The following is a 12,108-nucleotide window of genomic DNA, read 5'->3' as shown; positions in this document are numbered from 1 at the left end:
TTTAAGACTGAAATGAAAATAAATACGTAGGTAGTTTATTATTTTGTTTGAAACTTAAAATATGTAGATAAATTCTATTATCTGAGTGACTGAAAGTTGATTTCCTAAGGAAATTTACTACAATAATTATTAGTTACTAAGCACTAATAAAATAACAATGGAACCTGCATCGGACACTGCCCCGGGATAAAGCGATTATTACAAGAAATAAACATACATTTTAAAATAATGTTTATATTAGGGATATCAGGGCACGTGCCGAACTTGATATCTTAATTACGGAGGGAGGGTATGTTTATGAAAATGGGCGTAAACAGAAAATATTGTTCCTAACACTGTATACATAAACATAATAGCTGCAGCACAGGTTTTATAATCTTAACGAGTTGTCTAAATACCATGTATTTATTTTTAACAGTTTTAACTGTAAATAGGAGTAGGACCTATAAAAAATAAAGTATAAGTTAAATAAAATTATTTCACTTTTTTAAGTAGGTAGGTAAGTAGGTACCTTCATTATGAATAAAATGTACACAATACAATTTTTAAATTAGGTTCATTAAGGTGGGTAGGTATACATATAGAGCTACCTTTAAGGAAAAAGATATTAGGTAGGTATATCAACATCGATCTCCTATAATAAAGTGGATGCACAATCAGCGACCAAAAAACGTCCCCACTCAAAGAGTGCTAAACACAACTTCTTGGCACTCAATTCAAGTAGTCACATTAGCAAATTTTTAAACACTATATTTAAGGTTGAATTTGTTCTGAATTTGGGACAACTAAAGAATATAAGGGAACACATATAAAGTAAACTTTAGGTATTTCACACAACCCATCGCCAACGTCCATACCATGTTGAATACACCGGTTCTCGTCCGATCACCGAAGTTAAGCAACATCGGGCGCGGTCAGTACTTGGATGGGTGACCGCCTGGGAACACCGCGTGATGTTGGCTTTTTGTCACGAAAAATAAACAAATCTTTATAAAACAAATACATAGTTCAAAATTACATCCAAAACTGCTAAAATATATTTTGACTTGATTCTGTACTTTTATATCTACGAGTACCTACATGTAATATGTTGAAATAAAATTACATGATTGCAATACATTTAAGTTAGTGAGTTGTATGCAAGAGCTGGTACCACAAGCTCTACTCATTGTTTTCTAAGCCTAGCATTCAAATAGTTATAGTTATTTTTACTTGTTGGATTTTGACACTGAATAATAAAAAAATCTATATTTTGTGTATAGTATAGGGCCCTGTTAATGGATTTTTATTGGCTATTGGAGACACTTGCCACCACCGTAGCGTTATGGTGTAACATCAAAATGAAATGTGGTAATCAAAAAGAGATTGCATACCAACATTTGATGATGTATTTGATTTTTTAAAGATTTGTTTATTTTTCGTGGCAAAAAGCCAACATCACGCGGTGTTCCCAGGCGGTCACCCATCCAAGTACTGACCGCGCCCGATGTTGCTTAACTTCGGTGATCGGACGAGAACCGGTGTATTCAACATGGTATGGACGTTGGCGACACAGATTGTGAAATACCTAAAGTTTACTTTATAATATGTGTTCCCTTTTACTCTTTAGTTGTAGTTCCGCACTATAGTTATTTGATATACATTGACCTCTTATAATAAAAGGACGAACAATTATGCAGAAAACGTCACTTAATAACTGACCAATTTTGCCTTGGCAGTTTTAGAATTATTGGAAAATTACCTATACCTAAAGGCCTTAAAACCAAATTTTGTGAAGAAGTGTTTTGTTAGTAAGTACATGATTAAACATTGAACTTGTAAGGTAAACTCATATAATCCAAAGGTTAAGCCCATTTCCGCTGGTTGCGACGCTATAAATATTTTAGAAACAACCTATCCATTTCAGCCAACATCAAATTTAATTCGCGAAAGGTCCAATAAAGGTCCGAGTTCATCGCAAAAAACGTAAGGTCGGCTAGCTTGGGAAAAAGAAAGTCACCTTTTTGTCAGGGCTGCACCGTTTTGCCGAGAAAATTTCACCCACCTTAACAGCATAACGTAAGTAGCATTATAACAAAATTATATTATCGAAGTCAATACAAGTAACAAAGCAAAAAAATGGAATGGAAATATTAGGAGTGTCCTGCTTCCTACAATTTAAACACTTTCAAGAGTGAACAGGCATTTTCCAGTTTACCGTGCTCCATATTATAAAATAACTTCCTTCGTTGTTCAGCTACTCGATAAATCTAATAAAACTGACTAAAGAAATCCCAAATTATGACTCTTTAAAAATTAAAAAAAAATAACTTTTACGACCGCGTTTTCCATCAGGCGTTATTGTAGTCAAACGCAAGCCTTTATTTCATAAAATTAACTATTTCAGGTACCACAACTTGATACTCGTTAATAAATTATGAGCTGTGAATATGTCATCTGCTGTAAAGGACCGCCATTTTGAAAAACTTGTAGGTATATCGTATTCACGATACTTCGATTTTTTGATTGGTGGCAGCCCTAACCTACGTCACGTGATACATAATGCATGGTTTAACATTCGGGAATTTGTTTTTCGCGTGTTCATCACGGCTGATTATTTTTTTAGATGAAAAAACGGTATTTTGTAAAACTACTAGCGTGAAATCTGTTTTTTCGGACCAAAACCTTACGGTCAATCTTGGAGAGAGAAAGCCTGTATTTTGCTTTATGCTTAACTTAGTCAATCTTTGAAAATCGGTTTAAAATAGACTTACTAGCTACCCAGCCTAGTTACGGAGAATAATAATATAATGAAGTCACTCAGCGGGCGATGGAGTGAGTTTCTCTGCGTGATCGAATCAGAAATGAGGAGATACGCAGACGAACCAAAGTCACTGACATAGCTCAGCGAGTCGCGAAGTTGTAGTGGCAACGGGCAGGCCACATAGTTCGAAGAGCCGATGGACGTTGTGGTCCCAAGGTGCTGGAAAGGCGACCCCGCAACGGAAAGCACAGTGTTGGTCGACCCCCACTAGGTGGACTGAGGACATCAAGCGGGTCGCAGAGAGCCGCTGGATGCTGGCAGCTTGAGACCGATGTGCTTGGAAGTCCGAGGCTTATGTCCAGCATTGGACGTCCATCGGCTGGTACTGATGATAATGATGATGATGATGAACTGACTGACAATGCGGGATAAAAAATTCTAATATTATGTTATTACGAGTAGTTAACAAGCACGTTTTGACTACCTCTCTGGGACAGTTGGTAGTGTTGTGGATCTGAACAAAATAGTCCTGAGTACCTATGAGTGCTGTGTCGATTCAATAAAGGATTTTATATTTTCAAAATCGCTAGGTTCGTAGGTAGCTATCTTCTTCGTAGCAAAGTCGCAACTTCGTAGCAACCGGGTGTTACAAAAGTAGTTCGAGTTTGGTGTGGTGATTGTTACTATATCAATGACTAGCGGACGCCCGCGACTTCGTCCGCGTAAAAATTGATGTAAACTTCTCTACCTCTACCTTACCCTGCTCGTAAACCTACCCAACCCTACCCTACCCTACCCTACCCCTACCTTACTCCTACCCTACCGCTAACGCTAACCCTTCCCTACCCCTACCTTATCCCTACCCTAACCCTACCCTACCCGTACCCTACCCCTACCCTACCCTACCCCTATCCTACTCCCTACCCTATACGTTCCATATCCTTCCCCTACCTCTACCTTGCCCCTACCCTACACTACCCCTACCTTATCCGTACCCTACCCTACCCTACCCTACACTTTCCCTAATATACCCTACCCCTAGTCTACCCCTACCCTACCCCTACCTTACTCCTACCCTACCGCTAACCCTAACCCTTCCCTACCCCTACCTTATCCCTACCCTAACCCTACCCTACCCGTACCCTACCCCTACCCTACCCTACCCCTATCCTACTCCCTACCCTATACGTTCCATATCCTTCCCCTACCTCTACCTTGCCCCTACCCTACACTACCCCTACCTTATCCGTACCCTACCCTACCCTACCCTACACTTTCCCTAAATTACCCCTACCCTACCTCTATCCTACCCCTTCCCTACCTCTATCCTATCCCTACCCTCAGCAAAATTGGTCCAGCCTTTTGTGCGTGGTGCAATGACCAATAGACTATAATTTCCCAAGCGACTTCTATGCTAATACTATAAAGAGATAAAGTTTGTGTGGTTGTCGAGGGTAATCTCTGGATCTACTGGACCGATTTGGAAAATTCTTTTACCTATAGAAAGCTACATTATTTGCGAGTGTCATAGGCTATGTTTGGTCCTCATATTCATACGGGAACGGGAACCACGTAATTGAAACCGCGGGGCGTCATATAGCGGCATTTCTGCGACTTTCAGAATTTTTTTATTATCTCCGAAACTATATAACTAATTAACATACTGTAAAGGGCAAATCTTATCTCTATAATATCCTTGTGATTATTAAATCATTTATTTTGATAAGGATTTAAGTTTAGTTGTGTAAATAATGACGTAAACCTTAGTTTAAAATTTAAATAATTTATTAAAGTACTAAAGGTACTATATCTGCTAAAATATAAAAGATAGATATATGGTGTCGCGGACTTTTTTGTACAAATTTTAAAGGTTCAAAAAGCCTCCATACATTTATTTCAGTTATACGCAATGGTTGAGGCAGCGCATGCGAATAAGTAAGTTTTTCGTTCTGACCTGTAAGAGAAAACCCGCCATATCTCAGTAGTTATATATGATAGAAATATAAAATATAGCCTATAGCACTCCTCGATAACGTAGCATTCTACTGGTGAAAGAATTTTTAAAATCGGTCCAGTAGTTCCGAAGATTACCCCATTTCAAAAAATTGTTACAAACTTACAAACTTACAAACTTTACCTCTTTATAATATTAGTATAGATTTAGTTTAATAAATTCACTACTATAATCGCCAACGTCCATACCATGTTGAATACACCGATTCTCGTCCGATCACCGAAGTTAAGCAACATCGGGCGCGGTCAGTACTTGGATGGGTGACCGCCTGGGAACACCGCGTGATGTTGGCTTTTTGCATTATTTCAGAGTTGCTGCTATTTTGCTACTCTTTTAGTGGAAGGCTATTAAGAAAACCATAATGTAATCCTTATAAAGGAAAAACTAACTAAAATTATATTTAAATCATTTTCATATGTTAAAATTTCTATAAACGAAGGAAGGAGTCCATGCTTCAAAAGTCCAGCTTTTTTATATACATACCTATCTATTAAATTGTATGTAGCCTAGAACCCCAGATTAAGAATAATAGGCGCACGGAACACGACGCTGTCGTAGCCGCTCCAAATACAAAATTCAAAACTAATACATTCTCGAGTCAGTACGACACGAAACGTCGCATCGGTAACTTTCAATATTTTTCAAGAAAAATGGCGTCTTATGTTTTTAAACACTTTAAAAACTGTTCACAAAATCTAAAGTATTTTTTTTAATGGTATAAATATTATTGATTTTCGTAGGTAACGGTAATTATCGGTGAAGGAAAACATCGTGAGGAAACCTGCATACCAGAGAATTTCTTAATTCTCTGCGTGTGTGAAGTCTGCCAATCCGCATTGGGCCAGCGTATTGGACTAAGGGCCTAACTCCTCTCATTCTGAGAGGAGACTCGAGCTCAGCAGTGAGCCGTATATGGGTTGATAACGATGTCAAGGAGACGCGTGACGTTCGTTTTTTTTATGGGTTTCACCAGCTTCACCACGCTGCTTGTAAAGACTCACTCTATATGATCTTCATTCTGTGCCTAGAACCTAGAATATTATTACTTAGTAAAGGTTCATTATGGAAAAATATCGCCACTGTTGGAAGGACCCTCATAAAATATTATTATAATATTATTATACCGACCGTACTTAACCGTGTTACGACTCCCATGGCATCGGAGACTGCGCTCCAGCACTGAATATTTCACGCTGATATATTGACAAAGTTTCATCGTAAATGCTTCAGACTTGTCTATTCAAATATTCTTCATTCAATTTACACTACGTGACTTAAACTTACCTCGTTTGTGTAGTTTTAAAGCTTGTTGGTTTTAGATAGGTTCTTTTTAAATTACCTATTTGTCGCCTGTCTCATTTGATGGTAAGCTACGTACTATGTATGTAGAGCCCAGTGGATATGACCTCTGCCTTTGATCTTGAAGTTTTTATTAAACGTAAGCTTATAGAAAAGTCATATTATAGTGTCAATGATTACGTAAATGACAAAATTGCTTGGAAATGAAATGTATTACATGACAGGCTACTTATATACCTATTGTTAAATGGTTATAAACTAAAAAAGGATAAACCTGGCTGAGTTTGTTGTGGGCTCTTCTCAGACCAAGGCGCGTTTGGAACCCTCGTAACTTTAATTTTAAGTTTTCGAATAATTATTATCACCATTATCTTAAGTTTAATATTATTACCTGACGTTTCGAAAGAGCTTGTAAACTAAGCCTATTTGAAATAAATGAATTTTGACTTTGACTTTGACTTAGGTAAGGACTTCCAAGTACCTCGGTCTAGAGCATTAAGTGGGGGTCGACCAACACTGCGCTTAACGTTGCGGGTCGCCATTTCAGCACCTTGGGACAAGGGCGAGATCTACTTGGGTAATTGGTACTTAATAAAATAAAAATAGCCACAACATCCTCCATTTTTTGAATTAGGTTAAAAAGCATCCCATTTCGCGTTAAAAGTTTATTATCTACCAACACGTGTTTGGCTCCGTTACGATGGCTATAACGCACAATTGACCGCGAAGCAGGTGTGTATCGGAATTGATCGTCAATGTCGCGTGAAATGACTATCGTTTATGGCGGAATACGTGGCTTTTGATTACGAACTTATTTTATTTTTAACCCCTGACATAAAAATATAAGTTTGACTTGACTGGCTGTGGTTCTTATAGTATAAGTATCTAACAGTCTATCTTAGTTACGGATAGACTCACAAACTACAAGATCGATTTTATAAATTCTTTTACCAATAGACCGATATTATCACCGAGTAACATAGATCTAAGAATGTGAACTACGCTGGTGAAACCGCGAGGGGGGGGGGGGGGGGTCTGGTGGTATGATAAAGAAGACAAGCTAATTATAAATAAGATATTTTATTTATTTGGACCACCAACAAAATCATATGTAAATGGAACTAAATTGTTTTAAAAATTAGTGTAATATAAATCATAGAATGTAGCCCAATATAGCCACATCATGCAGAGAAGATAGGTCTTACTAACATTTAAAATTAATAGTTGAAAAATTAAATATAAAGTTAAATAAAAAAAGCAGAATTTGAAAACAACGAGCTAAAGAATATATAAATTAAAAGTTCATTTTATGACTTGTCTATAATCTATACTTATAATAAATCTATAGAGAGGTCAATTTTGTACATGAAATATATTTTCAAAATAACTATCAGGGGGTGATTAGTGATCGATACTGATGCCAAAAATTCAATGGTCGATGTTCTGACAAGTAAATGTTAAAGTCTATCAGCACCTTTAAGCTCTTTTAGTTCTAAAGCACCAGAAGTAAGAGAAGTTTTCAAAACAATATGATCTAAAATTTTAAAGCATCTAGCACAGCAAACGACTTTAACCAAGTATACTAAATTATTTGAAACAGTAAAACTTTTCTCAATAAATTAGTGATTCTGTGCTTAGCAAACTATCCAGTTAAACTGATAACTACTGTATATATTAACAATACACTGAACAACATGAACAACAAAACAAAATTTAAAATTGAAATAATTGTCAGCTGTGTCGCATTTCACAGCCGACCCGCAACGAATCCCGAACTAAAACTTTGTTTCGCAAATACACACTTTGTAACAAATTTAAATTTCCATTTATCAAGGATCAAACCCGATCCATTCGTTTCGCTACCAAATGATATTGCATTGTATTATGATTCTCATCTGGCACTCGTCAATGACCAAAACACCTCAACTAACACGTTAATTGTAAAAGAAAAACAAACTGTATTTATTTAAGCAAAAGGTTCAAAATCTATAAATGGAAAACAAACTGCACTAAACATTGCATTTAATAACGATGAATGAAACAAATGTAATGATAATTAAAACTATGATGTAATGTTATCAGAATAAGGCAGATTTTACATTGTAACTGATAATAAGAGATGTGACATAAGTTTTGATAGCCGTGACCTATTAGCAGTGACAAAACATACGGTTGTCAGCGTGATACGGGATTTATTATGGGGAAGCTTTGCAGATATTCCTGCAGATCTTATTGCTTGTGTAATAGAGTTTCTTTTGAATTGATTTGTTGACCCTAGAAATTAATTGTTTAGTATCGTTGGGTGTATCAAATAATTAGAAGAAGCGTAACAAGGGCTGTCGGTTATTTGTTTGGTGAAACAAATTTACGCTTTCGTATTACAAAGCAAACTCGTTTGTAAATTAACTCGTGTTTGTTTCATACTGACATTTAATACAATTATCGGCTAGTTTTTTATTATTTTCGAGCCATAATTTTTAATTTCATATTTATTCAAATAGTGAATCACACTATTGTCATCACATTTTAGCATTAAATAACACTTTAGCTTTTGTCACTTTATTTATTACAAGAAAGGTTAAGGTATTATTATGAACTAAAAAAGAGATATGTATGTAGTAGTGAAATGAAATTTAAAATAAAGGAATATGCTAATATGATATTTGTTAAATATAAAATAAACTTGGCATTTACTATGTTATTTACTTCTTTTTTAAAATAGAAATTCATATACAATATTATGATTTATTTATTAACGAAGTGAAAGAAAATAAATAACAAATTAATGATGACGCAAATTATTTGTCAAATAAACTTTTCCCACCCCTCTCGATCACTGACCGAAAAACTAATACAAATAAATCAGATCAACGGGAACACACTTAGTGACAGCTCAAACGTAAAGAAGAACTGGCTGATGAAAAACAAATTCAAAATGGTTTCCGAATTCAAATAGATACCAATGAACTGCCGCGTGGCGTTCTATGGGTTTCCAAACTTAAAAATTCATCCATAAAACTTTTTGTCAAAGCAATATAATCTTTATTCACTTCTAATAAATCGTCTGATTCTACTTTTGGATCTGTAAAAAGCGTTTGATTGAGTACAGCGTTGAATGTAGAAATCGAGAGTGCAACAAATTTAATTTTGTATTCAACAAAGTTGTGCAAGGTTGCAATTTGACTATTCTTGCTTAGAAAATAAGGACTGTATTTACGTTTTGTGATGGTAAACTTTGTAAGAGCTTTTCGGATGCACGCGGCCACGCGTCCTGCCATAGATAATAAATGCTTTCGGCAAATAATTACGTTATTTGATTTTAGACGGATGATGGTCGTTCCGCAAATAGTTCCCTCGTGGGAGCTTGCGGGGCTTATGTTCTGATTTCATAATTGGAGAGAGCATGATGACTGGATGAAAGCATTCAATACATATTTAATGATTGTAAATTATTACTTAATGTCGATATGGTGCTGTGCGAGCGACTGCCATGGGGTTAGAGTTCAAACGTTCGTGTGCCTGATCATCTCTCAACGTCTCATTAGAATGAGAATAGCGTTCATTTTTAAGTTGAATATTTTAAATGTATTTTCTCCTCATTTTCATAAAAGAGTCGCAGATAATCGCTGGATACAGACGACTCAGGATCGTGATGTTTGGAAGTCCCTACAATTTTAACTGAAAATTTGTATTCTTTTTGTTGAAGAAAAACTTTGCCTTTGCCTAGGCCCAGGATTCGAATCTAGGACCACGTGATCTGAAACCACTATATCAACGAGGCAGTTAACAAAGGCATTTACATCTTTAATAGTTTATGCTATTACTAGCGGACGCCCGCGACTTTATCCTCGTGGAAATCAATGTAAACTTTCAACCCCTATTTCACCACTTTAAGGGTTGAATTTTAAAAACTCTTGAATCACATTGTTTTTCATATTTTTTTATGATTCATGAAAAATTTTTTATAACTAAAAAATCAAGCATATTCCATACAGACTTTCAACCCTTTCAATTTCTATTTTAGGGTCAAAAAGTACTATGTTTTGCTCCAATGTCCCATTTACGATCATACCAAAATTCATCTTGATCGGTTCAGCCGTTTAGCCGTGAAAAGGTAACGGACAGACAGACAGACTTACTTTCACATTTTTATTAGTATAGACTGGAAACTGACCAACGCCACGCGGTTTCACCCACGTAGTTCCCATTCCAGTGAGAATACGGGAATGAAAAGCCTATGACACTCACAAGTAGCGCGGCTTTCTAATGGGAAAAGAATTTTCAAAATCGGTTTAGTAGATTACCCCCTACAATATCACAAACTTTACTACTACTACTAGCGGACACCCGCGACTTCGTCCGCGTGAAATTTAGTTTTTCACAAATCTCTCGGGAACCATGGATTTTTTCGGGATAAAAAGTAAAATCTATTTCCATTCCAAATTTTTGCCAAATTGGATCAGTAGTAGCGGCGTTAAAGAATAACAAACATCCATACAAACTTTCGCGTTAATAAATGAGTTAGGAAGTATAGGTATGGTAATTCACATTTCTGGGAGTGCAATCAGAGCTAAGAACATGTCGTGCTCTTACTCTGTGTATGCCTTTCCATAGGAGTAAATTTTACTAATGTTCATTTGCTGTACGTGCTATTAAGCTATGGAATTCACTCCCAGTCGACATTCGGAAATCCAAATCCCTTGACATGTTTAAAAAATCCGTTAAGACATATTATCTTAGTCACTAGTTACATATTTTATTTTATTAGAATATTTATCATACGACATAATGATATATTATATATATATTAGTTTATTTTATGATATTTATAATTATTATATAATTTGTGTATTATGGTTTATGTATTAGTGTGTAGTTTTTTGTATGTATGTATAATGTACATTATTATTACGTGCACACCACCTACAGTTGTCCTAATAAGTTCCTAAGCCTAAGGTTGCCTGGAAGAGATCGCTACTAAGCGATAAGGCCGCCTTTTGTATTCTACTTTTTCTTATGTTTCTGTTTTTCTTGTTTTCTTTTATTTTGTGTGGTGTACAAATAAAGAGTATTAAAAAAAAAAAAAAAAATATTAAATTCAAATACTTATGCGTAGTTACTAGTTTACAAGCACTTTTAAAACGTCTGTTTATAGTATTAAATAAAAAATCAGTTGTCGTTTTGTGTAAAGTGCAAAAGTAAAGTGCAAAACATATTTCCTATAAGTATCGGGTATGATATTCATATTAGAATTCAAAATCAATAAACAATGCAGTTCCCTGTTGGGTGTAGGAGTGTAACTGTAATTAAATTCTCGCATTCGATCAAACAAGCCTATTTGGGAACGTGCTGTGAAATGTATCGTGGATTTGAAATTATGTCTAAATGCCAGAATATGTATCATCATTATCAACCTATATTTGGTTCACTGCTGAGCTCGAGTCTCTCCACCACGATGGCCCAATGCGGATTGGTAGACTTCACACACGCAAAGAATTAAGAATATTAAGGTTTCCTCACGATGTTTTTCCTTCACCGTTTAAGACACAAATGCACACAACTGAAAGACCGTGCCTTATAGCCTTGTGGATATGACCTCTGCCTCCGATTTCGGAGGGTGTGGGTTCGAATCTGGTAGCTTGTGTTAGGGTTACTATAATATACATTAATACTTCTACTACTGCACTGGGAAACCACTTTGCTCATCACACATATATTTTCCACTTGTTTATTGAACCCACGGCATAGGACGTATAAGAGAGGGTCACTACTCACTACGCTCTCAGCCTAAAATAAAATAAAATGAGCCTTTATTACTAATTTTAACTTTACATTCAAGCACTTGCTAGCAAAGTAATTAAAAATATAGTGTTAATAGAGCTAAAAATAGTAATTTTTCATCCGTTGGATTTCCTTTTTTTAACAGCTTCTTTTGCACAAACAAAGGCTTCCTCTAATATTATCCGCTTATTTTTGTCTTTTGCTGTTCGTATCAATTCTTCCCCCCCAAATAACCCATATTCGGCTCACTGCTGAGCTCGAGTCTCCTCTC

General features: G+C 35.9%; 3 non-coding genes across 3 annotated transcripts; 2 read left to right on the top strand and 1 right to left on the bottom strand.

Annotated features, from left to right (window-relative positions):
* Positions 1–843: 843 nt before the first annotated feature.
* Positions 844–962, top strand: LOC112044195 (5S ribosomal RNA). The gene has a single exon (XR_002886727.2). It is a non-coding gene; the product is annotated as a 5S ribosomal RNA (ribosomal RNA).
* Positions 963–1,429: 467 nt separating this feature from the next.
* On the bottom strand, positions 1,430–1,548 carry LOC112044194 (5S ribosomal RNA). The gene has a single exon (XR_002886726.1). It is a non-coding gene; the product is annotated as a 5S ribosomal RNA (ribosomal RNA).
* A 3,383-nt stretch (positions 1,549–4,931) lies between these two features.
* On the top strand, positions 4,932–5,050 carry LOC128198702 (5S ribosomal RNA). The gene has a single exon (XR_008251404.1). It is a non-coding gene; the product is annotated as a 5S ribosomal RNA (ribosomal RNA).
* The last annotated feature ends 7,058 nt before the right edge of the window (positions 5,051–12,108 follow it).

This window comes from Bicyclus anynana, chromosome 13 (assembly GCF_947172395.1).
Source record: "Bicyclus anynana chromosome 13, ilBicAnyn1.1, whole genome shotgun sequence".
NCBI classification, from domain to species: Eukaryota; Metazoa; Arthropoda; class Insecta; order Lepidoptera; family Nymphalidae; genus Bicyclus; species Bicyclus anynana.
Note: the sequence above shows the minus strand (reverse complement) of the source record. Positions and strands in the feature narration are given on the sequence as shown.